The sequence below is a fragment of the Podarcis erhardii genome (assembly GCF_964252035.2).
Source record: "Podarcis erhardii genome assembly, chromosome: 9".
Classification (NCBI taxonomy): domain Eukaryota; kingdom Metazoa; phylum Chordata; class Lepidosauria; order Squamata; family Lacertidae; genus Podarcis; species Podarcis erhardii.
In genome coordinates this window covers 66,378,489-66,405,466 of record NC_138512.1, presented here as the reverse complement: position 1 = coordinate 66,405,466, position 26,978 = coordinate 66,378,489, and the positions used below count along the sequence as shown (strand labels likewise).

At 45.3% G+C, this 26,978-nt stretch overlaps 1 protein-coding gene across 3 annotated transcripts in view; it reads left to right on the top strand.

The window, feature by feature from the left end:
- Positions 1–26,978, top strand: part of ARHGAP24 (Rho GTPase activating protein 24) — a 430,705-nt gene that overhangs the window by 42,337 nt on the left and 361,390 nt on the right. The window contains exon 1 of one of the 3 annotated variants that reach the window (XM_081876821.1): positions 19,941–20,367. The exons of the other annotated variants lie outside the window; for them this stretch is intronic. The gene's annotated coding sequence lies outside the window, so the exon portion shown is untranslated. Of the gene's footprint in view, positions 1–19,940; positions 20,368–26,978 lie in introns of those variants that run through there. 3 annotated transcript variants of the gene reach the window in all.

Here is a 26,978-nt window from a genome sequence, read left to right as displayed (position 1 = left end):
CTTGATGGTCTGACAGTATATGGCAGTTTTATCTAATCATAAGCTTGCATTAAAATTGTGGTACAGAGAATAGTTGTGATGGCAGTACCAGCTGCTGCTACGTTCATCCTTGGAAGTATCTTTTGTTTTTCTCATGCCCTTCAGGTATCTTGGCTCCACAGAACCTGTGTAGGTGGGAGCTAAGGAGGAACTACACCACAAAGCAACTTCATGGCGCAACATGCCTCATTGCTTTGTGGGTGGAAAGATTTGTCAATTCCAGTTTCAGCTTTGGATTCCCCATGAAAATGTCTGCCTGGACATTTTTGTGTGCATTTCTCCTAATATATGCAGTTTTGCAAGCAATTTCCACTAATAGAATGCATATTTGTACATTATTATCCCTGGTGTATACATCTTTGTGGCCATTTTCCCCAACGTTCCTTTCTTTTGCACACAGTTGGGTTTTTGTTTGTTCAGTAATGACACTGCCATTTCGTAAAAGTGTGAAAAGTTTAAGGATAGCTGCCTTTTGGTTCACATTTAGGTTTGGGAAGTTTCAATAGAAGTGAAAACTGAACTACAGTGGTACCTCGAGTTAAGAACTTAATTCGTTCTGGAGGTCCGTTCTTAACCTGAAACTGTTCTTAACCTGAGGTACCACTTTAGCTAATGGGGCCTCCTGCTGCTGCCGCCGTGCGATTTCTGTTCTCATCCTGAAGCAAAGTTCTTAACCCGAGGTACTATTTCTGGGTTAGCAGAGTCTGTAACCTGAAGCGTCTGTAACCCGAGGTACCACTGTACCATAGGATAATGGGGCTGATCTCTACATTTGGTGTGTGTACGTGACTAAACTACAGAACTGCGCTCAATCAGTGGAAATGTGGCTACTGGTTTTTACTCACAATTTGGGGAGCTCCCATGCCTCAGTGCCAGAGCATCTGACTTGCATGGCAGTCGGTCTCAAGTTCAATCCATGGTACCTCCAAATAGGGAGGAGAATGTCCCTTGTCTGAAGTCCTGCAGCCATCCAGTGTAATTTATTTTATTATTATTATTTATTATGTTTATATACTGCTCTTTCTTCCAATGAGCTTCAGGTGGTTCTTTTCTTCCCCATTTTATCCTCACAACAACCCTGTGAGTTAGGTTAGGCTGAGAAATAGTGACTGGCCCAAGGGCACCCAGCAAGCTTCATGACTGAGTGGGGGTTCGATCCCTGGTCTCCCAGGTCCAAGCCTTCACCACCCTTCATGAGCTGTCCCTGATAAGTGTGTGGCGCTGCCTGCCTTTCATTCACCTGAGAATGGAGGGCATTAGGTGACCATGCATTGACAAAGTCAATGTGGCAGTGAGCCAGTGTGGTGTAGTGGTTAAGAGCGGTAGACTCGTAATCTGGTGAACCAGGTTCGCGTCTCCGCTCCTCCACATGCAGCTGCTGGGTGACCTTGGGCTAGTCACACTTCTCTGAAGTCTCTCAGCCCCACTCACCTCACAGAGTGTTTGTTGTGGGGAAGGAAGGGAAAGGAGAATGTTGGCCACTTTGAGAATCCTTCGGGTAGTGATAAAGCGGGATATCACATCCAAACTACTATTCCTCCTCCTCCTCCTCCTCCTCCTCCTCCTCCTCCTCCTCCTCCTCCTCCTCCAACTCTTCTTCTTCTTCTTCTTCTTCTTCTTCTTCTTCTTCTTCTTCTTGACATGCGCTCTGAATTCTTCCTTTCCAACTCCGATGTTAATTAAACCTGGGGCCGCAAAAGATTCCATAATGTGGCTGCAAAAGAACTCCTGTGCAGCGTTCCTTGTGGAAAGCAGGGCTGGCTTTTGGCACTGAATTCAGCCCAGAAAGAAAGCCCTTCTTGTGGCAGGGGTCAGCTGCTGTCAAAAACTTCCAGGTGTAACTGGTCTTCAACAAATGGGGAAGGCACTGAATGCAAGCCCCACTTTCAGAGGAATGGGGAGCAAATGGTACCCACACCTAGCTTTCTGTGACCTGACATATGGGGCAAGTGAGATGAGCGAAGGGGAAACAAACAGCCTCACAGGCCAATCTAGAACTCTTGGAGTGTCAGGAGTGCGTGCAGGAGCCAGGCCCTGTGACCAGTAGGGCTTCGCAGGGCTGGGGCCTTCCTAAGTTTGTTCTAGAGAGGCAAGGCGTGGCCACACAGGTGAGGCCACTTGGTAACTCACTGCACCTGGTGGCAAGAGCCGGGAAGGGATATAAGGTCAACATTTCCCTTCGGCTCTTTGCCACAGCAACATGTTTCCTGCCTCGTTGTGTTTGGCTCCTTGCTTCTTGACCCTCGGACCCTTGACTTTGTGACTCCTTGCTTCTTGACCCCCGGACCCTTGACTTTGTGACTCCTTGCTTCTTGACCCTCGGACCCTTGACTTTGTGACTCCTTGCTTCTTGACCCTCGGACCCTTGACTTTGTGACTCCCTGCTTCCTGACCCTCGGACCCCTGGCTTCTGGACTCCCATTCCTGTTCCCACACTGCCATCTGGCCCCCGGTCCCGACGTTCTCAGCCGGGACTTCGATCACCTGTAGACCGGACCGTGACATGGAGGCCCATGGAATCAGAGTTTTGGACGGTACCCCATAGCCATCTAGTCCAAACCCCTGCAATGCAGGAATCTTTCACCCAATGTGGGGCTCAGACCTATGACCCTGACCTCTAACTGTACCGACTGAGCTAACCATGAGCTCAAGGTTCTCCCCCTGTGGTGCAGAAAATACTGAACAAGATGGAACAATTTGTCTGAATCTGCATAATGCCGTTTCCTGCACTACTCCGTGTATACTTCATTCAAATAATTCTGGCAAAACTTCCAAATACTTGTAAAGAAAACGAAAGAAGGGAAGCCAAGCCAAACCCTGGCAATTAACTGAGTGATATACAAAATGTAGGCCAAGGTTGTCTCCCCGGTTTGGTCAGGTGTCAGCTTCAGGAATGTTTTGTGTTCATGGCAACACCCTACACTAGGTAGTTTGAGCAGGCCTTTGTTTGTATCAGCAACCACTCCAATAACCATTCCACAGAATTTACAACAATAGCTTTCAAAAGCACCGCACACACTCCCGCACGCACATGGATTTTTAATTGGCTGTCGGGCAAATCACTCGCAAAGCTTCCCAGCTAGAACCGAAGTATTGAGGTACGATTGTGTTTTGAAGGTCAAATAAGACAAATGGCCCAAGGAAGGACACTTTTATAATTGGAGCGGGATAGCGGTTTGGTTAATTTACAGCTCCTGGTAATTAGGTTGATGCCTGAAATAGCAGAATACGCAGGCTGGAGGGAGGGGGGGAGGGGAATGGGTGGGTCACGGCCTTTTCCTGTGAGTTCCTGCAGTTTTTCATCTCTTTGCAAACACACAGGAAGAAAGCAACATGGAGAGGAAGGATATAGTCTTGCGTACATTGAGCCACCGCTAATGTAGCAGTGTGGAGAAAAATCAGGAGATCGGAAAGTTACCTTTAAAAAATAAATAAATGTAACCTAACTGAATCTAAACTTGGCCATCGAACCACTGCATTGCAGGGGGTTGGACTAGATTCCCCGTGGGGTCCCTTCCAACTCTACAATTCTATGAAATTTAAAGTAAAAAATTATGCCATGTTACTAGCAATGTAGGCCCTCAGAGGAACTTGCTCTGGGAGAAGAAGGGCACCCTGTAGCCACAAAATAGGATTTTCCCCAATGCATACAAATAAACCCAATGTCACAGGAGCCTGCCAGTTAGTAATCAAAGATGGCGTCAACTCTTTATGAGCAAAAACACAACATCTCTCTTTTTTATTATTATTATTATTATTATTATTATTATTATTATTATTATTATTATTACATTCCATTGTGTATTCTTATTAAAGATTATATTGGTTTACAAAAGTGTGTGCAATGTCTCTCTCTCTCTTTTTTCAAGTAATATTTTTTTACAGCTCAGTTTCATTTGTTGAGACATTAGGAAGAAAAGGGGGAAAGAGGTGGGGGGGAAAGGTGAGTGGGGGTGGGGTCTGGTGGTGTGGTTTCTGTTTTACTTAATATATGTGGGGTTTTGTGTCAGTGTCACTTGTGCAGGTTCTCTGCTGTTCACTTGTGTTCCTTTGGTGGTGAGAGAGGTTGGGGTTGGCCTAGGGTGTGGTTGTTTGTTTGTGGTTGGCTGTGGTGGTCTTTGTTTTCATGTGTGAGTGGGGTGGGTGGGTGTTTTGGATCAGGCTAGCCATATTGATTTGTATGTTGTTGGTGGATTTTTGTATGTGATAAAGGGGAGCCATATTGGGGTGAAGGCGTCTTCTATTTTCCCCCGTGTCAGTTTCAGTTTATTGGTTAATTTTTCTAGTAAGGCTGTTTCCCATACTATTTGGTACCATTGGTCCATGCTTACTCCTGACAGGTCTCTCCAGTTTCTGGTTATGGTGTTTTTGGCTGCTGAAAGTAGGTGGGTTATGAGTTCTTTGTGTTGTAAATGGGCATTATTGTCTTGGAAGATGTTTAGTAGAGCCAATTCTGGGGTGATTTCTAATACTTGCTTAGTTATTTATGCGATTATTTCAGAAGGTGGAGGACTTGCCATCGCGAGAAGTTGGTAAGCAGGTGCTGAGTAGTTGTCTGTCAAGGATTCCTTGCTTTGACTGGGATTGCTTTGTCCTATAAAGTCATGTGAGGTTTCCACATTAAGGCTATGTGCTTGCAAAATGGGTAGGGATTTCAGTGGGTGCAGCTCACAGTGCCTCAGGGGGGGTGAACAGGAGCGCCTTCCAAGATTTTCTCATCTGAGCAGGAGTTTAACAGGATCCTGGATGCAGAGGTGTGCATGTCTGCCCGTGTTTTAGGAAGTAGGGAAAACAAGCATGCCTTGTTGAAAAGGAATGGTGAAATAAATGCCACTGCTTTTCTCTGGTGTGTTTTCCTTCCACCGTGAGACAAATGGAGGAGCTCTGGAAATTCTGTAGTCCCCAATTCCCTCAAATGGTGAGCTGGATGGGGGAATGGGGCAGTCACAACTTTCCCCTGGTATTGACTCAATCCCCCTCCCACACAAGAGCATCATTTTGGAGAATTATAGAGTTGGAAGGGGACCCCAACAAGTGTCTAGTCCAGGGGTCTGCAACCTTTAAGACAAAAAGAGCCACTTGGACCCGTTTCCGAAGAAAAAAAAACTGGGAGCCGCAAAACTTGTCATTATAAAAATAACTTTTTTGTTACTTTTTTATTATTTTTTTGTTTGACCCCTCAGAATTACTCCTCCTCATAGAAATAAACGTTAAATTAACAAGTTACCTGTGTGTGTGTGTGTGTGTGTGTGTGTGTGTGTGTTCTTCACTCCCCTTCAAAACAGTGACCAGCGTACATGCCCCCTTTCAATGCAGTGACCAGCGTACATGCCCCTTACAATGTAGCGGGTGGGTGGGCGGGCGGGCGGGAAGGTGACGTCGGGACGGTGTGTGACTAACGCACGCACCGCCCCCATGCAACGTCACAGCCAGTACAGCGCCCGCCACAGTGGGGAGTGTCGGGGCGCACAATGCGCCTCCTCCCCTCACTAGTATCCGCCCCGGAGCCGCAGCAAAGGTGTAAAAGAGCCACATGCGGCTCCGGAGCCGCGGGTTGCCGACCCCTGGTCTAATCCAACCCCTTTCAATGCAGAAATCTCAGCTAAAAAGTCCATGACAGATGGCCATCCAACTGCTGCTTACAAAGCTCCAATAAAGGGGAGTCCTCAGCCTTCCTCAGGAGCAGCTATATTTTGTTTTTGTCCCCCCCCCACCCATGGTAAATCTATATTGGTTTAAAATACAGACATAAATGATCGTTTACAATGAAGGTAAGTATAGTAAAATTCAATACAGAAGGAAAAACATCACGACATAAGAATAAGAAAAGACAAAAAAGAAAGGAATGAAAACGGGTGGGAGGGGGCAGAGAAAAAAACCAAAAAATTATACAAAATCATATCCATCAAATAAAAATTTCTGCTTAAAACTTCCATTCGTTCTCATTATACTATTTCTATTATCATGGTTTTGTCGCACAGCTTTGCGTTACATCCTTTTTCATGTATTCCACTAAGGTATTCATTTCATTCATTTTTGTTCACAAGTATCATTCAAGTTTTGCTAAGATGGTATCATTTGTACAATATAATCTTATATATTCTTTAAGTATTTTCCATTCTCCATATGTTTTCTGATTTAAAGCTCCCCTGACTTTACCCGTCAGTTTTGCTAGTTGGAAATAGGAGCAGCTATATTTTGACGGCATTACGTAGTTTTGAAGAACAGTAACAGCAACATTCTTAAAATGAACAACTTAATAAAACAAACCTGGTGAGCTTAAAAAATGTCCAGATAATTCCAAACCAGCCTACACTATTGGTCATCAGCTGTTGTGTTCAGCTTAACCATGTGGTAAGCCTGGTATCTCCAAGTAGAGTTGGGAATGTCTGCTCTCTGAAACGCTGGAGAGCTGCTGCCATACTGAGCTCAATGGACTAATTGTCTGATTCAGCTTCCTATTTCATCACCACCCATCCCACTGAAAGCTAAAATGGCAGCCCTGCTGTCTTTGATGGTAAGCAAGACTCCAGGAAAGTGAGGCAAATAGATGGAAAGTCTGCTTTGCGGTGAATTTAAAGGTACAGGGGGACTTTCTGGGTTGTGACCTGGCTACCTTAAATCCCAGGGAAATCCAGCTAAAGCAGCATTGAAGAACACCATAGATCTCTCTGTGCATCCTCATCTTTGCCACATCTGCCTTTGCACACCCTCTGTCCCTTTCTCTGCTCTTCCTTCTTCGTGTAGGTAATGCTATAAATAGAGAACGCTGTTTGTGGAAGAAAATAAATGCCCCAAACAACTGCATTACATTTACAAGATTCTGCTTCCCTGCACAGACAGGAATAGCCCAATGCAAAGAAGAAGATGTGTAAGAAAACAAAAAGAGAGACAATGAAGGTGGCAGAGTAATAGTAAACGCTATTTTAAAACTTCTTTTGTTGAAGGTGTTAAATCATTATCTCTCTCACACACACAATCGGCATGTACAAGCCACAATTTGCAATGGCTGCCATCATCCGATTCTGTCTAGGCTTGAAGAGACCAGGGCTTTTGGCAGTCGCTTTGTGGGGGGAATGGCACAGAGTCTCCTGAACACAATTGCATGTGAAAGTGGTCCACCTCAACACAAATGGAAGGTGAAGGCGGTGAAGGTCCTGTGTGAGTGCCTGGAGGTGGTTGGAGGATGGATGGTGGCTAACAGATTGAGGTTGAATCTTGACAAAACAGAAGTACTGTTTTTGGGGAACAGGGGGCGGGTGGGTGTGGGGGACTCCCTGGTCCTGAATGGGGTAACTGTGCCCCTGAAGGACCAGGTGCGCAGCCTGGGAGTCATTTTGGACTCAAGCTGTCCACGTAGGCGCCGGTCAATTCTGTGTCCAATGCAGCTGTTTACCAGCTCCATCTGGTACACAGGCTGAGAATCTGCCTGCCAGCAGACTGTCTTGCCAGAGTGGTGCATGCTCTGGTTATCTCCCGCTTGGACTACTGCAATGCGCTCTACGTGGGGCTACCTTTGAAGGTGACTCAGAAACTGCAATTAATCCAGAATGTGGCAGGTAGACTGGTGACTGGGAGTGGCCGCCGGGACCATACAACACCGGTCCTGTGAGACCTGCATTGACTCCTAGTATGTTTCCAAGCACAATTCAAAGTTTTGGTGCTGACCTTTAAAGCCCTAAATGGCCTGGGTCCTGTATACCTAAAGGAGCGTCTCCACCCCATCAGTTCACTGAGATTCAGTGCTGAGGGCCTTCTGGCAGTTCCCTCACTGCGAGGTTACAGGGAACCAGGGAGAGGGCCTTCTCGGTAGTGGCGCCTGCCCTGTGGAACGCCCTCCCATCAGATGTCAAGGAAATAAGCAACTATCCTACTTTTAAAAGACATCTGAAGGCAGCCCTATTTAGGGAAGTTTTTAAGGTTTAATGCTGTATTGATGGGCGGGGTATAAATAATAAATTATTATAATTATTAGTAAATATGAGCTTTGGGAAAAAGAAGGTAGGAACTGGAGAGAGAGAGAGAGCGCGCAAAGGACAGGTGTACTGAGACTACGTTCCTTCAGAATGAAGCTAGGACAGGGTCAGACACTGTGAGAGAGTTAGAAAATGGAATTCTGGTTCTGGGTTAGTTGAAAGGGTTCTTGGGAATCATCTAGTATGACCCGCTACTTAATGCAGAAATGGAAATGTAGCAGAGGTGGGAAATTTGATTTTATTTCTCCCACCCCGCCCCCCCCCCGCTGCAGGCCACTCACGTGTCAATCATCTGTCATCACAATAATACCAGATGACCCATTTTTGGGTCCCACACAATTTGAAACTGAACTGCGCGAGTAAAGTCATGGCTCCTCTGTGCTTTGCAAGCTGCAAATGACCAGCTGGTTGTGAAACTACCACCACCACCGCGAACCGACTTTGGGACATTGCATGGAATTAGGAGGGTTCACTAATAAACTGATCAGAGTGCCAGGAAACCGACTTGTGGCCTAGCTGTGCCTTTACTTTCCCCACACCTGGCATCATGTTTGATGGGCATGGCTTGGCTGAAGTGGCCTCAGAGGTTCCAGACTGCTGACTTGCAGCATCCCTGATAGATGGTCGCCATTGCCTCTAGCAAAGGAGAATCTACTGTCTCTAGAGAAAATCTGTTTCCTTTCTGGATTCCTGCTTCCTTCAGCTTTGAAGGCAGGTTTTAAAGCTGATTAACAAACACTGGTTCAAGAGGGAGCTCGCTTAGTATTTTAACAAAATAATTTTCAATTTTTTGTTTTGTTTTGACCACGGCAGACCAACACGGCTACCTACCTGTAATTAGTATTTTAAGGTATCCTTTCAGGCCAAATAAGATTGGTGGGGGAGCTTGCTCTTTGGAAAGGGCACAGTCTTGGTGACACCCTTCACTCTGTTAACCACAGCTGGGAGACAGAATTTGCTACCCCAACAGATTTCACAAAAGATGGGAGGGGAATTCATTTGGTCTGCTTTTGGGGTGGACCAACTACCCTAATCTGATGCTGCCACACTTGTGGATTGGAAAGCAGTGCACCATCAGATCATGCACACTTCTCCAGATTTTGCGATGCGTTTTGGGTGTGCACAAATGTCACACAAAAGTTTGTATACTGTACTGTATAAAAGATGCATGCAAAACTCCTGTTTTACAGACAGGAAGGTTTTAAAAGGATGTTTTATGTAAAAGGGGCAGACAAAATGCGTGCAGATTAAAAGTGGGTTGTTGGGGGGGTTTTTTTGTCCATTCTCTCAAAAAAGAAGTCTGCTCAAAACACTATGGCTGAGTGCAAGTGAGACGGAAACAAGACAAAATTAGCTGTTCATCCCATCCTTTGCCCTGGCATTAGGAGGCAAGACTGGCCAATTGGTCTGTGCAGGCTAGTCCTGTCTATTTTGATTGCAAGCTCTGCAAGTTCTTGGCCGGAGACTGTTCCTCTGCCCTGCTACCTCTCTGAGCTGGAGATCAAAGTGGGATGCCCGGCCTGCCTGCCTGCCTGCCTGCCTGCCTGCCTGCAAGGCATATGCTGTGGGCTCTTCATTGATTCCCCCTCTCCATTGCTACAAGTGGTTACAGTGAGAATGGGAAGGATCATCAAATGATCATTTAAAGAGAACAACAACAGCAACAAAAAAGCAGATGAACTCAAGGCCTTGGCTAGAGCCGGGCTTCCTAAAACTGAACAGTGAATTCAATTCATTCTCAGTGGGAGTTTCCACTGTGAGAATTTGCAGTAGTAATAAATACATTCTTGGCCGTATTTCCAGACTCACTCCAAAAGAGAAGACTGTCAGCTGGAAAGGGGAAAGTTGGCAGATGTATAAATGAGCGAGGGGAGCAACAGGATTTCTGTTGACTTACATAACATCCCACATGTCCAGAAACCGTGTAAGCCGCTTCCATGAGATGTGAAGTTCCACTTGTCTGCCCTTCTCTGAACCTCCCTCCCCCACCGCTTCCCTTGACCGTAATGAAGCATTTCTGCTGGGAGCAAAACACCAAAAATTATCCTCCTCATAGCACTCGGGCCCAATTATCCCCATCATTATTTTTTACTCGTTAAGAAATATTTTCTGTTTCTCACAATTCAAATGCACGGCATGGAATCAGCTTCCTCCTCTCTGCTCTTCAACACCTGTTGTACCTCTTAAAACCTTCTCCAGAGGGTCTCCAAACCCTCTGGAAACCAATGCATTCCATTTCTAAAACACACACTTTCATATCCTGATAACATTGTTTTATGGCATTTAGATCCCATCTTTTTCTCCAAGCACTTCAAGGTGGAGTATGTGCTTCCGTCCACCCTCATTTAATCCTCACCACATCCCTGTGAGGTTAATATGAGAAGCAGAGACTAGCCTCACCCAGTGAGCTTCATAGCTGAGCGAGGATTTGAACCCCAATCTTCCAGGTTCTAGTCTGACTCTAACAATTACACTGATGTATTTTCAGGATTATTATTTCTTAAAGATGTGTTTTTGCAATGTTCAGAAACTGGATTCCAGTTAACCTCAGCAGTATGCTATCTTTTATCCTTGCTTCTGATACAATGGATACAGGAAGCCTTGTACCAAGTTGGACCACTCGTCCATCTTGTTGGAAACACGCCTGGGAAGGCCGCCAACTTCCCAAGACGTGGTCTGGGACCACTCTGGTGGTCACTCTCTGGCTATAAATCTCCCTCAGTCCAGAGAGACCGGTGATAAGCGACCCCTCCCTCCTGGGAGGAGCACGCTCATCTTCTGGCATATCATAGCTGAAGAAAGAGTCAACCAGTAGCTCTAAACTACAGTGGTACCTTGGGTTACATACGCTTCAGGTTACATATGCTTCAGGTTACAGACTCTGCTAACCCAGCAATAGTACCTCAGGTTAAGAACTTTGCTTCAGGATGAGAACAGAAACCGTGCTCCGGCGGCGCAGCGGCAGCAGGAGGCCCCATTAGCTAAAGTGGTGCTTCAGGTTAAGAACAGTTTCAGGTTAAGAACGGACCTCCAGAACGTATTAAGTACTTAACCCGAGGTACTATTCTACTTTATTTTACAGTCTATATACAGAGAATCCATCAGCACATCTGTGCTCTTTGAGCACCAGTACAGAAACAGCAACACATTCAGAAGTGAAACTAACTTCCAACCGTGCTGAGACTTCCTGTCTCACACTCTCTCAGACACTCACATAATATACACAAACATAGTGCTACTGCTGGAGCAGCACAGATGGATAAAAATCCTAACACATCTAACTCAATATTGTTTACGCTGATTGGCAGCAGCTCTCCAGGGTTTCTGGGATGGTTTTCCCCTCAATCCCTACCTGAAGGTGCTGAGGATTTTACCTTGAACCTTCTGCATGCCAAGCAGGTGCTTTGCCACTGAGCTGTGGCCTGTTCCCATTCTGCACCCCACAGTTTAACAAAGCACTATTTGAAGGAAGGAAGGTTGTAAGACCTCCCCTGTTCTGCTCAAGTTAACCTTGCTGTAGTAATCACACAACTTACCAATCCTTTATCTACCCAATGGATTGCTCCTTTGATATCGTTCGAGAGAGAGAGAGAGAGAAGACCCCATTACTTTTTTAAAACAAACAGCTAAATAACGATGTATGGAAGTGAGAGCTGGACCATAAAGAAGGCTGATCGCCGAAGAATTGATGCTTTTGAATTCTGGTGTTGGAGGAGACTCTTGAGAGTCCCATGGAATGCAAGAAGATCAAACCTCTCCATTCTTAAGGAGATCAGCCCTGAGTGCTCACTGGAAGGACAGATCCTGAAGCTGAGGCTCCAGTACTCTGGCTACCTCATGAGAAGAGAAGACTCCCTGGAAAAGACCCTGATGTTGGGAAAGATGGAGGGCACAAGGAGAAGGGGACGACAGAGGACGAGATGGTTGGACAGTGTTCTTGAAGCTACCAGCATGAGTTTGACCAAACTGTGGGAGGCAGTGGAAGACAGGAGCGCCTGGTGTGCTCTGGTCCATGGGGTCACGAAGAGTCGGACATGACTAAACGACTAAACAACATGAAGTAATGAAAATCAGTTGTTAGTGGTGGCTAGAAGAAGAGGTGGAATAGCTGCTCTAGGCTGGAAGTGAAACATGCAAAAATCAGGAGTCTGTGGCTGATGGAGAGAGCTGTCCTTCTGGAAAGACCTCTTGCAGGGGCCGGTTTTCCTGTTTAATGAGTAACAGACCAGGCTGCTCAATCATTTCCATCACTGATCGATTTCTTTTGGTATTGGGCGCATAACGGCACCATGCCAGGAGCCAAACAGGCGCCTTCAAGAGGAGTCAAATGAAACAGGATCACACCCTTATACATTATGTTGGGTGTGACACATGCTGCCCCAGAGCAGTGCTTTCCAACTGCGTTGGGGCAGGGTGATGTTTAAATTGGCTCTGAGAAGGTTTTCTGAAGAAGACATAATGGAAATGGGCCTGCGTAAACAACTTTGCTGAATTGCTGCTACCATCTTGCCTCAGTTTTTTGTTAAGAGGCTGTTATTCAACACTAGCCCTACTTGAAGCAGAAGCCTTACCGCTGAGCTATGGCACTTCCTCAAAGTGCTCTACATCACCCATCTTCCCTGGCCATTGGCTAGTGTTGGACTAGTACCTGGGAGACCAGGGTTCAAATTCCCTCTTGGCCATGAAGCTGGGGGCAAGTCACTGCTGCTTAGCCTACCTCACAGGGTTGTTCTGGGGGTTAAAGGAGGTTGGAGGGAACTATGGAGAAAAGCTGGTATATAAATGCAATAAAATGACTAAGTAAATATGGCAGGCATCAGGCTGGAAAAGGCTTCTTTAATATATATTATTAGATTTTCTTCCAACCATACAAAAGTAAAAATCACCACAACAAAAACACTAATAACAAACACACACACAACTATATGCCAAAACAATTTCAAATCGGAAAATAGGGATTCTCCGAATCCCGTGACTTCCCTACCCTGGTTCCTTCATTTTCCTTTTCAACTGCATATCATTACTATTCCAAAAAAATATTCATCCAATTTTTCCTATTATATCTCTAAAATTACAAGTGTCCTAGGAGATTCACAAGGACCAAACAGGCTTTCTCCCAGGGAGACATATGTCAGACAATGTAAGGAACATTATAGATATTTTGGAACTATTGGAGACTGATATAAATAGAAAAGCAGTTTTGATTTTTGTGGACGCGGAGAAAGCCTTTGACAATATTTCTTGGAGCTTTATGAAGAGGAATCTCCAGGGGATGGGGGTAGGCCAAAATTTTGAAAACGGTATAGGTGCAATATACTCTGAGCAAAAAGCTAAATTAATTGTGAATGGTGTGGTTATGGACGAGATCCCAATAGAAAAAGGGACACGACAGGGATGCCCAATATCCCCTCTATTGTTTATATCGGTCCTGGAGGTGTTGTTGAATATGATTAGAAGGGACCAGCTGGTTGAAGGAATACACCTCGGAGCTAAACATTATAAGTTAAGAGCATTTGCAGATGACCTAGTTTTGACTTTGCAACAGCCAGAAGCCAGTACAAAAAGAGTTTTAGAACTAATTGAAATATTTGGTCAAGTGGCAGGTTTTAAATTAAATAAACAGAAGACAAAGGTACTGGAAAAAAATCTAACGACGGGGGGAAAAGATAGTTTTCAAAGGGAAACTGGTTTGGAAATAACAAAAAAAGTGAAATACCTGGGGGTGAATTTAACATCTAAGAATGTGAATCTATTTAAAGATAATTATGAGAAATGTTGGTCGGAAGTTAAGAAAGATCTTGACATATGGTCTAGGTTGAGACTATCCTTGTTAGGCCGAATTGCTGTTATCAAGATGAATGTATTGCCGAGATTGTTGTTTTTGTTTCAGACATTGCAAGTTCTAGATAGGATGGACTGTTTCAAGAAGTGGCAGAAAGATATATCCAAATTTGTCTGGCAGGGCAAAAAGCCCAGAATAAAATTTAAGATTTTAACTGATGCAAAAGATAGGGGGGTTTTTGCTCTGCCGGACTTAAGACTTTACTACGAAGCGGCAGCTTTCTGCTGGTTGAAGCAATGGCTACTTCTTGAAGATACAGACATTTTAGACTTGGAAGGGTATGATAATAATTTTGGCTGGCATGCATATCTATGGTATGACAAGGCAAAGGTTTATAAAGGCTTTAAAAATCATATTGTCAGGAAAGCTTTGTATAATGTTTGGAATCGATATAAGGATTTGTTGGAAAGTAAAACACCCAGATGGTTGTCACCAATGGAAGCTAGAGCGGTGAAAAAACTTAACATGGATTCTAATTGGCCAAAATATTGTGAAATTATAGAATATGACGGTGAAAAAGTTAAATTACAGAGCTTTGAGAAACTAAAATCCAAAGTTCGAGACTGGTTACACTATTATCAGATAAATGAGACTTTTAAGCAGGACAGGAAACTAGGATTTCAGAAGGAGAGGTCAAAATTGGAAACAGAACTGTTAGAGACCAATACTAAGAATTTGTCTAAAATGTATAACTTGTTGCTGAAATGGAACACACAGGATGAAACGGTTAAATCAGCTATGATCAAATGGGCACAAGACTTAGGTCATGATATTATGTTTGCTGACTGGGAACAGTTATGGACCACAGGCCTTAAATTTACGGCATGTAGTGCCTTGAAAGAAAACATAATGAAAATGATCTATAGGTGGTACATGACCCCAGTCAAGCTTGCAAAGATATATCATTTGCCCAATAACAAATGCTGGAAATGTAACGAATGTGAAGGAACTTTCTACCACCTTTGGTGGACCTGCCCAAAGATTAAGGCCTACTGGGAAATGATCTATAATGAAATTAAGAAAATCCTTAAGTGGACATTTGCAAAGAAACCGGAGGCTTTTCTCTTGGGTATGGTCGGCCAATTGGTACCAAAGAAAGATAGGACTTTTTTCATGTATGCAACTACAGCAGCAAGAATTCTCTTGGCAAAGTATTGGAAGATGCAAGAATTACCTACTCTGGAAGAATGGCAGACGAAGGTGACTGAATTTATGGGACTGGCAGAGATGACCGGCAGAATCCGTGATCAGAGGAGAGAGACAGTGGAAGAGGACTGGAAAAAATTTAAAATATATCTTAAGAACTGCTGTAAAATTTCAGACTGATAAAATGTCAAGGGGTAAGAAACAGAGAATTATAGCTGTAAATGTTTAAGTTAAGAGAACCTGAGGGAAGTTAAATATAGAAATGGAATGAAGGATTGCTAAAAAATTGGAAACAAGGGTGCAGTGAAGGGGAGGTATGGGGAAGTCATGTGTTGTTTGTGAATGTTTTTCTTTGTGTGTTTTTTGTTTATGAAAATTAATAAAAATTATTTTTAAAAAAATAAAATAAAATTACAAGTGTCCTTAAAATCCTGCCGATGTGCTAACTTGTTTACAACACTTTCACATATACACAATAAACATTTCCCATTCTTTTCTGAATTTCTTGTTTTCTGAGCTTTCCAGTTTCGCCATTTCGGCGTATTCCATTAACTTGATTTGCCAGTCTTCTTTTGTATATGATGGCGCCTACAAAACTGGCATGCTGTTCCCAAAAGGCTCCTTGCATTATCTCCACTTGCAACTGGAAGAGTCTATTTTATGTTGCCTTCTTTTCCCCCTGCCTTTCTTCTTCATCTTCTTTTATCTAGTCAGTTTATGTGTTGCCCCTCATTTCTTTCTGTGTAATTGGAAATGCTCCCTGGGGTAGTCTAGCTTTTAAGCAGCAATTTCCTATCCCTTTTTAAACCAGCGGTGTTTTGTGTATTCGTGGGGCTTTCTTGCTCATGCAAAGATGCAAGAGAACAGCTGTGGGGGGAAAACGACTTGTTTCAGGGTTGCCAATTGCCTCCCTCCATAACCTACAGGTTTCCCCCCAGTATGAGCACCTCATCAGAGAGCTGCCTTGCTCCTTGCTGCTGGAGGTCCTCCCAACCCACTTAAAGGCTTCTTTCTCTTACTTATGTCACTCTGGCAAGGCCTCCCTGGGAGATAGTGGCTGGCAGCAAACCAAGCCTCAGGCAAGCAGAGGTATCCTGCTGCGTTTCGCATCTAATTGCGCAAGTCCCCTCCCTTTTTAGCATGTTATAGACATTCTCCTACTGTTTGCTTTATTCCGTTCAGAGCCTCTGAGCTGCTGTCAAAGTTGTTAAACTATCGGCTGCGCTTAACCAAAGGGAAGCGTTGATGTTCGGCGGAGTGGTGTCAAAACCGTACCCTCTGCAGTGTTTACAAGTCAATCAGGGTAGCATGCAGAAGGTCCTAGGTTCAGGCGAAGGAGCGGAGCTCAGTGGTAGAGTATCTGCCTTGTACACAGAAGATCCCAGTTCGATCCCTGGTGTAAGAAATCCCTGGTGAGCATCCTTCAGGCTCCGCCTCATCCTGCTCTGAGAGGTGACACCAGGGACCCTGCGGGACGTAAGGGGCTAGAGCCCCAACTAATGTTGGCATGGGGAGGCTGACTCCACTACTTGCTTAATGATTAGGCAAAAAATCCTGCTGCTGTAGTTAAGGATCAATCAATAACATAATGGCTGGACAAGTTCAACATCCTGTTCTTGCCAGATAACTGTGGGAAACCTGCAAGCTGAGCCTTGCATTCAGAAGCGTTTACTGCTTCAAAGTAGGCAGAATGTTGACATGTGTTTCAATCTAGTTTTTAACTTATTGTTGATCTTAATTATTCTAGAAAGTTTTAAATGGTTTTCTTTAAAGCACTGATAATTTCATTGTTTTATTCTTTCTGTAAACCATGTGGCTTGATATATGTGAATGCATAAATATTGTTTACAGTGGTACCTCGGTTTTCGACCGTTTCCATTGATGAAAATTTCAGTTTTCAAACACCATAAACCCAGAAGTAAATGCTTCGGTTTTCGAACACGCCTCAGAAGTCGAACATGCCACACAGCTTTCGAATTGAGTTTTTCGTACAGTGGTACCTCAGGTTAAGAACTTAATTCGTTCTGGAGGTCCGTTCTTAACCTGAAACTGTTCTTAACCTGAGGTACCACTTTAGCTAATGGGGCCTCCCGCTGCCACTGCATGATTTCTGTTCTCATCCTGAAGCAAAGTTCTTAACCCGAGGTACTATTTTTGGGTTAGTGGAGTCTGTAACCTGAAGCGTCTGTAACCTGAAGTGTCTGTAATCTGAGTTACCACTGTATTGAGTTTTCTGTTTTGAGGCTTCTGTATTGAGGTTTTGGTTTCTGAATGTTTTGGAACTTGAACAGTCTTCTGGAATGGATTATGTTTGAAAACCAAGGTGCCACTGTATATACAGACCCTGGCCTTCTTTTAAGGAACTTACAAGATGCCCCATGTTAACTTCACACCAGCACTATGACATAATTTAGAATGAGGAAAAACAACAACAGAACAGACAACTTGGAAGGTGGTAGACTCTCCTTCGTGGAAGGTTTTTAAACAGGGCTTGGATGGCCACCTGTTGTGGATGCTTTAGTTGAGATTCATGCACTGCAAGCAGTTGGACTAGAGGACCCTTGAGGTCCTTCCAACTCTCCAGTTCTATGATTCTATAAATGGCATGGAACAAAATAAAACTGTCCGGGGAACTTGACTGGGCTTCACTGGAACCTCCCAGCTTTCCCAAATGTGGCTCAGGGGCCTTGCATGGAAACTAGGGGTCTCTCTAGCCTGGCTCTGGGACATACAAAGGTTCCTGGAGTCATGAAAGTAGATCACATAGGCAGGAGTGGAGTTTGGAAATCTTCCATCAGTGTTTGGAGGAAACGGGCTGCTTTGAGGGGGAGATAGGGCAGTAAAGAGGCAGTGTGATGTAGTGATTAGAAAGCTAGACTAGGACATGGGAGGCAGGCATTCAAATTCCCACTTGGCCATACAGTGGCGTAACGTGGGTTGTCAGCACCCGGGGCAAGGCAAGTAATTTGCGCCCCCTAACCCGTGGATTTGCGCCCCCTAAACCTAACCCCCAGATGTTGCGCCCGGTGCGGCTGGCCCCCCTGCACCCCCCACGCTACGCCACTGTGGCCATAATGCTCACTGGGTGACTTTGGGCCAGTTGCAGCCTTCCAGCCTAATGCACCTCACAGGGTTAAATGATTGGGGGGGGGGGAACCATGTTCACCATAGCCAAACTATGGAACTCACTCCCCAGGAGGCAGTAATTTTTATTTTTTATTAAAGATTTTCTTGATTTACAAAAGTGTTTGCAATGTCTCTCTCTCGTATTCCCCCCCCCCCATGTAACATTTTTACAAATCAGTTTTATTTGTTGAGACATTAGGAAGAAAAGGGGGAAAGAGGTGGAGGGAGGGGAGATGGGGTGGGGTGGGGTCAGGTGGTGATGTTTCTATTTTACTTACTTTATGTAGGGTTTGGTGTCAGCGTTGCTTGTGCAGGTTCTTTGCTGTTCGCTTGTGTTCCTTTGGTGGTGAGAGAGGTTGGGGTTGGCCCAGGGTGTGGTTGTTTGTTTGTGGTTGGCTGTGGTGGTCTTTGTTTTCATGTGTGAGTGGGGTGGGTGGGTGTTTTGGATCAGGCTAGCCATACTGATTTGTATGCTGTTGGTGGATTTTTGTCCTTGTCTTGTTGGGCTGTGTATGTGATAAAGGGGAGCCATACCGGGGTGAAGGTGTCTTCTTCTATTTGTCCCTGTGTCAGTTTCAGTTTATTGGTTAATTTTTCTGTTTCCCATACTATTTGGTACCATTGGTCCCCAGGAGGCAGTCATGACCACCAGCTTGGATCACTTTAAAAAAGAAGATTGGACAAATTCATGGGAGAGAGGCTTCTAGCTGTGATGGCTATTCTCTAACCTTCACAGTTGGAGGTCAATGCTTACGAATACTAGTTTCTGGAAACCAGAAACCAGGGGAGAGCGTTGCTCTGGTGCTCATGTTCTGCTTTCTGGTTTCCCACAGGCACCTTGCTGGCCACTGTGAGAACAGAATGCTGGCCTTGGTGGGCCATTGGCCTGATCCAGCCAGTGCTGGATTAAACCTTGTGGATGTCAGTCAAAGGCAGTCAAAATCTCGGTCCCCCCTCGGGTGTGTGTGTTCCAGTGGGATAACATTGAACCAAGCAAGCTTGGTTGTAATTTTCTTTCCAGATCAAATCACAATTATTTTGATCTATTGTCACAGGGCCCCTAAAAGGTGTGGTGCCCCTAGGACGGTGACTACTCTGTCTATTTAGTAATCTGGCACTGGATCCAGCAGGCTCTGCTGATGTTCTTCCTATTTTGACCTCCATGGACGAAACAGACCCTCCAAGTGCCCCAATTTTCCAGGGAAAATCCTAGATTTACTAAAGCCATCCCAATTTCTGATTTGATCCCAGAATGTCCCAGTTTTCCTTAGGACATCCCTATTTTCATTGGGGAAATGTTGGAGGGTATGGAGTTATGCAACCCGCAAGCCAAGGAGATAATTATACAACCTTTAGAAGACATCTGAAGGCAGCTCTGGATAGGGAAGTGTTTTTTTAAAAATGTTTTATTATGTTTTTATATACGTTGGAAGCCGCCCAGAGTGGCTGGGTCGGGGTATAAATAGTACAATTATTATTATGGGATAGGATGTCCCTATTTTCATCGAAGAAACGTTGGAGGGTGTGCGGGAAAGGTGGGATCTGAATGCAAGGAAACAAGCTGTTAAGAGGAAGCTGCCCAGCAGCCGGAGTGGAGCTCCACGGCGAAGGGATGGGGCCATTATTGGAGCTCGGCGCGCAGCTGAGGGCGCCGCGCTTCCCGGGGTTCCAGAGATACCGGAGGCGTGAGCTGTGCGGCTAAGAAGGGATCCTCGACGGGGCAGCCTGCGCGTCGAGAAGCTCGCCAGCTGCCGAGTGAAACCTGAAACCAGCTCTCTCCCTCTCCGCGGAGGGCTGGCCCGGCGCGCTCCCCTGCCTCTCGTGCGCGCTGGGTGTTATTGGCACATTTTTGCGCACGGCTGCCCGTTCCAGATCCCAGGACTATTACTACTTCAACTTCTTCTTTTTCCTCCTCTTGGGTCTCTTTTCAAGTGAGGGTCCTCGGATGGTTCGCAAGTGGTCTCGGCGCTGAACCGGGAGGCGGAGAAGAGCGAGAGCTTTGCGCAACGACAGTGTCAGCTGAATTTAGCCTCCGATTTCCTTTTTGAAACTGCACGGAGTTAACAGAGAAGTTCACAGATTTGAATATCCGCGTGAGCTCGGGAAACGTCAGGGCTTTTCACTCACTCACTCACTCACTCACTCACTCTCTCTCTCTCCCCCACTTGGTTTATGGTGGCGCTTCTAGTTGGGAACTGTTGCCGTTGCTGCGGATCCGTCGTGGAGGCTGTGAACAGGGTAGGTGGCGTGGAAATAGCGTTGGTGAGAAAAGTGCAGCAAAGGGGGATGATCTTCTGACAGGTTCTTAGCACAGGCCAGGAAGCGGCAGCAACGACAGCAGCTGCCGGATAATGCCCCTTTTGTCTTGGAGAAGCAGCTTAAAGGATTCTACTGGGTGATGAGGAACTTAAGTACGACTGCACCTCGCCTCCCGGAGGTTAAAAATAGAATCCGCGTTTAAACTTTGGGGAGCGGGGAGAGCAATCTCTCTACAATCTTTTTGCGTCCTGATATTCCCACCTTAGCAAAGCTTGTTCTGATTTGAAAGGAGCCTCTGTAGCAAAAGGCTTTCCGACCCCACCAGGATCATTAGGTTAGACTTTCTAATAACCCCCTTTGACAGCAAATCGCAAAAGTCCCGATGAATCTTAAATCTACACACAACAGCATGAGAATTACAGCAAAATTTCTTGTTAGCTCTCCAGAATAACTGCAGTGCAACGCATTTGCTAAGAAAGAATGAATAAATAGACTTTTCTGTGTAAGGTGATTATTCTGAGATGCAGTTAGATAGTAAAAAAGTATCTTCACTGCTGCTTCGAGTCAATGAAGAATGGTTCCTTGGTGATTTCTTATATCATTCTGGCTGCCTTAGGATATCCCAGCAGCAAAATCCTATGCATGTTTGCTCAGAGTAAAAGTCCCACGGTGTTCAGCGGGGCTCGCCCCACAAGAAAGTGTGCATAGGGTTGCAGTTTGCTTTGCTACGGTGTGGTATGGTTCTGCCCATATTTCTCTAGTCTCAAGGAGAAGCAGAAATGCAGACAGGGAGATTTCTTAAAAGAGGCTGCTCTCTCCAAGTTAATTTGAATCTTGTGATACTTACCGCTGCAGAAAAATAAAGCACGCTGCCAGATACCCTGAGCTCCCTCCCCCTAAGGCTTTTCAACCTGCTGGTGGTCATTTTCCTTTCTAAGACGTTCAGGAAATCTTCCTGAAGGAGAACGCTCATTTGCTTGTGCTTTAGTTTGGTTACATCTTTTAGAGCTGCTCCCAAAATGCTTCCATTGGATGCTTCCATATTGTCACGGCTACCTTTCCCTTTAAGGCCATTACACTTGGCTTGTCCTATGCTTCAAGGACCACCTTGAAGGACCACAGTGCTCCAAGAACTGGCCCCTTGAGCATCAGCTCACAGGGACGTCTGGACATAGTTGCTATTGAGGTGCCACAAGCTGATTTGCATAGGAAGCTGTTTTATACTAGTCCTCAAGCTCAGTATTGTCTAGACCAGTGTTTCCCAACCTTGTGCCTCCAGCTGTTTTTGGACTACAACTCCCATCATCCCTAGCTAGCAAGACCAGTGGTCAGGGATGATGGGAATTGTAGTTCAAAAACAGCTGGAGGCCCAAGGTTGGGAAACACTGGTCTAGACTGACCAGCCGGCAGCGGCTCTCTTGCAGTTTGTGTTAGAATCCTACCTGGGGATTCTAGGGTTGCAACCTGGAACATTAGGTCTGCAAAGTTAGATGCTCTGACGCTGAGTAGCATTTGGGGAGGGGGAAAAATTTTGCTTGCATTTTAATGAGAAACTACCCAACTTGCACTTTTTGAGCCGATGCACAAAAATTATGCAGCAGAATTCTCACTCCTGCAACTTTTGATACAAAGTTTTTCGGCCAGAAATGTGTACAAAAAGGTGCACGTTTATTTATATTTAATTTCTATACCACACTATACCCATAGATCTCAGGGTGGTTCACATTTGGGGTAAGGATGTGTTAAATGTATATAGCAGTGAAGATAAGGTACCAAAATGCATTATGTTAGGGAACTGCTTACAAAAAAAAGGGGGGGGGCACAAGCAGTTCAGAGAAATTCACACTAAAATGCTGGTGAGTTTCCATGAGGATTAATAAATAAGCAAATCACAAAATTGCTATAGAAATGTGGGAAACTCCGCTTTAAGATTGGAAAAGAGAAAAACTGCAGGAAGCCGAAACTGACAAATTCATTTATTCCTCTTGCTGAGCTACAGAACTGGATTTGTTACAAAACAGTTTTCAGATCCCTGGCCAGGACGCTCATGGTCCTTCGCTGAAGACAAAGCAAGGGCTGTTTCATACTTTAGGACAGTTTGCTGCGTTTACACTCTTAAGGCAGTGGGGGGGGGGCTGTGTCCTTCCTGATGATGTTGGACTACAACTCCCATCAGCCCCAACCAGCATGAACAATGGCCAAGGATGATTGGAGTTGTAGTCCAACATCTGGAGGGACACAGTTTCTCCATCTTAGTGGATTGCAGACAGTGTGACGGGAAAACATGAATGTGAGGTCTGCAAAGTTTACAGTTTATTCAAATGCAAACAATTTATAATGAACTTAAACCAAGCAGGTGGGTCAACATTTTTAAAAGGGTAAAGAATAGATTTGAAAAAGAGATGATGGGGATGGGACAGGAAGAAAGGTATATTTCGAGGCCAGACTGGACATGTTGTCATTCATGAAGTGATCAATCGCTGGTGGTCTCTGGTGTCTCAAATTACAGTGGTGATTCCAAAATCCTGCGCCCCTCGCCTCTCGCCTTCCAGTGGATGTAATAGTTGTGGCGTCCCAGAAAGCTTTGCACCCAGTGCAATTGCACCTGTTGCATTCTCCTAGCTCCACTTTTCAGTGGGGCTTCTCAGCATCTAGCCCCTGGTGGTGAGAGGGCTTAACCCTTTGTTCCCCACTGCCACACCAATCCTGCTCACACACCCTACAGCTGCCATTTGCATCAATAGAAAGCCAAGTTTCTATTGACATGAGCGGGAGATTTCCTTACCATGCAAATGCCAGGTGCCGAAGGCCCAATCTGGATTGGGGCCATAAGAAGGGACCCCACCATCACAGCTGATGACAGCTGCTTGCTGTATTTAAAAAATAATAATCACACAGTTGCTAATTACACAAATGATGAGAGACCTAAGAAGTCCCGGCAAGGTTGCTCCTTCTTCTTCTGGGACAATCCCTAGCATGTAGCTTTCTCCTGAAAAACACATGTAGCTGTAACTGTGCAGAATATGCACCATTTCCAGGTTGTTGTTGTTTTTAAGCGGTGGTGGGCTGTTTAATGCAGCACTGCTGTGATGCAAAAATGAGCAAAAGGGGAAGTGGTTCATAGCAGGTGGCAGAGAGCGATTTGCATGCCATGCCGCCGGTGCCCTTCCTGTTCGGCTGCTTGGAGTTCATGGGAACTCTCACTTCACACATATCCTCCCCAGCCTAGGCTGACCATCTGGCCTTCTGAAGTACCCATTATCCCCCAGAGTTATTAATGAACTGGTATGCTCATTAATACTCCCTCCCTCGCTTGCTCTCTGTGACGTGAATGAGAAAACACTGCTTGGGTGAAGCTGTGCTACACCTGGCACCCCAAGATTGGCATTTCAATGCTCTTAAAACATTCTTTTGCATCTGAGCATGGATGCCCTTTAAATGCTCTCCTAGCCATGTCAGATCCACAGCTCCCACATGGGTGGGGAGAACAATTAAAGGACCCCTGTGCTGTACCAGCATTTCAGATTAAGGGCTCCCCTCCCTCTTTCAATTTTTCTTTCAACCCCCCCCCCTCCATATGTGAGGGTCTCTCTGTTCACTGCACAGCATTCCTGCCTGGTCTATTGCTGTGTGTTCCAATTAGAACAGGTGGCTGCTGCTCTGCTTTGCCATCGGAAACATGGAGGCATTTTAATAAAAATTTACATTACTTACAGTGGCTGCCCTTGGGAAGAGCAGGAGCTGGAAATGACAACTGTGGAGCATCTGCCCGGCGATACTTAATTATCTGCAAACCCGCCCCCCCCAACTAAAATAAAACACTGTCTAATGCAGGCTCCAGCATCAAGCTCTTCCTGGTTGCCTGAGCGGCATTAATATGTGAGTGGGCATTTAACTAGAGGAGAAGTCATCCTATAGCGGTGTAACAAAGCTGCAGAGTTCTACTCCCTTGCTGGCTTTCCAGGAAAGCCCAGGAAGGAAGCTGTCAAGGATGTTAGAAATTTTCTATTCAAATTGATGTCTTTAGCTGCGGAGGTCTTGCAAAGTGCAGGCAGCAGTTCTTCTGCTATGCAAGCCCCTTTGAAATGAGTGGGAGCTGGGCAAGAGGTGGGTGGTGCACAGGAAGCCTCCTTCAACTGGGTCACACTCTACTGAGCCATGTGCCCAAGTGTTGTCTTTTAATGAATGGAAATGGCTCTCTGGAGACCATCAGAACGGATGAAGTTGCCTTCATCAGACCGTAAGTAGAGCCCGTTGGATGAGGTCAATGGCCCATCTAACTCTGGATCCTCTTCTCACTTAAAGGACACAGGTGGCACTGTGGTTTAAACCACTGAGCCTCTTGGGCTTGCAGATCAGAAGGTCAGCAGTTTGAATCCCCACGACGGGGTGAGCTCCTGTGGCTCTGTCCCAGCTCCTGCCAACCTAGCAGTTCAAAAGCACGCCAGTGCAAGTAAATAAATAGGTACCACTGCAGTGGGAAGGTAAATGGCTTTTCTGTGCCCTCTGGTTTCCATCACGGTGTTCCGTTGTGCCAGAAGCGGTTATTCATGCTGGCCACATGACATGGAAAGCTGTCTGTGGACAAACACCGGCTCCCTTGACCTGAAAGCGAGATGAGCGCTGCAACCCCATAGTTGCCTTTGACTGGACTTAACCATCCAGGGGGCCTTTACCTGTTCTCACAGTGGCCAACCAGATGCCTGTGGGAAGAGCACTTTCCCCTCCTGCCATTTCCAGCAATGGCTATTCAGAAGCATTACCGACTGCAGAGGCAGGACACAGCCATCATGGCTGGTAGCCATCAACAGCCTGTTCCTCCATTCCTCTTTTGAAATAATCCAACATGGTGGCCATCACTAACTCTTGTGGGACTGGGAGCAAGCAAGTTCCATAGCCTACATGCTGCATGAAAACGGAATGTTATGTACTGAGCTGAATCCTAGAACAATAGGATCCAGAATATAGCAGTCTGATTAATCTACAGGAGCCACCCAATCCAGCTCCAGGTGGAAGTGAATCAGCGACCTGATTGGCCAGCAGGAGAAGCCAATCAGGCTCCTGGATGAAGTGAATCAGCAACCAGTTTGGCCTGCAGAGGCAGCCTGGAATTAGCCAATCATGTGGGGCCCATTGTGTAAATAATGTATATATAGCTAGACGTTTTGGGGAAAGTTTCATTCATTGCTACTATGAGCTGAATAAAGAGCATGAAATTCACACTCGACTCCGAGTATATTTCACGGACCAATTGGTCCCTCTAGCTCAGTATTATTTAGATGGCTGGGGATTTAACGTGGGACCTCTTGCATGCAAAGCATCTTCCTTACAACTGAGCAGCATCCCTTCCCCACAGGGCTATTGCATTTTGTTTTCAGAATAACCCTGTGAGGTAGGCTGGGACAAGATCATGCAACCAGGCCAGGGGCACCCAGTGAGCTTCAAGGCCCAGCAAGGGGTTTCAAACCCAGGACTCGTCTGTCTAAATCCCCAGACCCACCCACTTCATTGTAAAGTGGCGTTTATTTAGAGGTGATTCAGACAATTATTTTTGAATGGGTTTAAAGTGACTTCCTGATTTGGCATGCTGGACCAGCCTTGTGTTTCTTTTCATGTTTGCTCATGTTGTGGCCAGAAAAGCAGGCCAATTTGGGATGTGAAAAGCATTGGCATAAACATCGAAGAAGTTTGCACAAAGCTGGTTCAATCCATCAAAATCAAATGCTGCAGGGAAGAGGATCTACTTGTTCTGATTGATTGGCTCATCTGCCTTCTGCATTCCAAACTATGACCGGCATGCATTTTCTCATATGCACGGGGCTTTACAGTCCTGCCCATGCAGCCAACTGTGTTCATCCGACCTCCATGTCTTGGCATACAACTTGTGTGCCCATAGCCCTCTTTGCAAGATCAGAGGCCTTGCATTTTGCAAGGCAGCTAGCCACACATTCTCAGGTTCCATGAATGAGTGGAGGTGGGCCAACAGCCATCAGCACTCTTCCCTACTCATGGTAGAGATATGCAAATCCCACTCAGCTCAAGTGTAAATGGACCAGCAATTATGAGCAGCATGTGTGAAAGCTAAAAAAGAAAAGGGGGGGGGGGATTTCCCCCCAAGAATTCTAAACTGGCTCACAATTATTTAATATATATTTTTTAAAAGTTTTTTTTATTCAAAATTAAAACAAGACATATTATCCAAAAACATATCATCCTTGTTTTCCCCCCCCATTTTTCCTCCCTCCCACATAAAACCCACCCGCCCCTACCCCCGACTTCCCTCAGTTCCAGTCTTTGGTTTCTCTGAGACTGCTGTTTTCTGCATGTTACAATGTTGTAGAGATCCTCAAACTATTTAGCTGATTATTATCAATAAAAAGTTTGTGAATGTTTATTCAAAACCTGCCAAGGAGTCCAGTTCACTTTGTTGTATCTTCAGATACTTTGTAAAGGGTTCCCATTCATCCTTAAACTCACAGTTATCCTTGTCCCATAGCTTATATGTCAGTTTTGCCAGTTCTGCACAGTCCGTCAAATTTTCTTGCCATGGTTCTTTAGTTGGGGTTTCTTCAGTCTTCCATCCTTGTGCT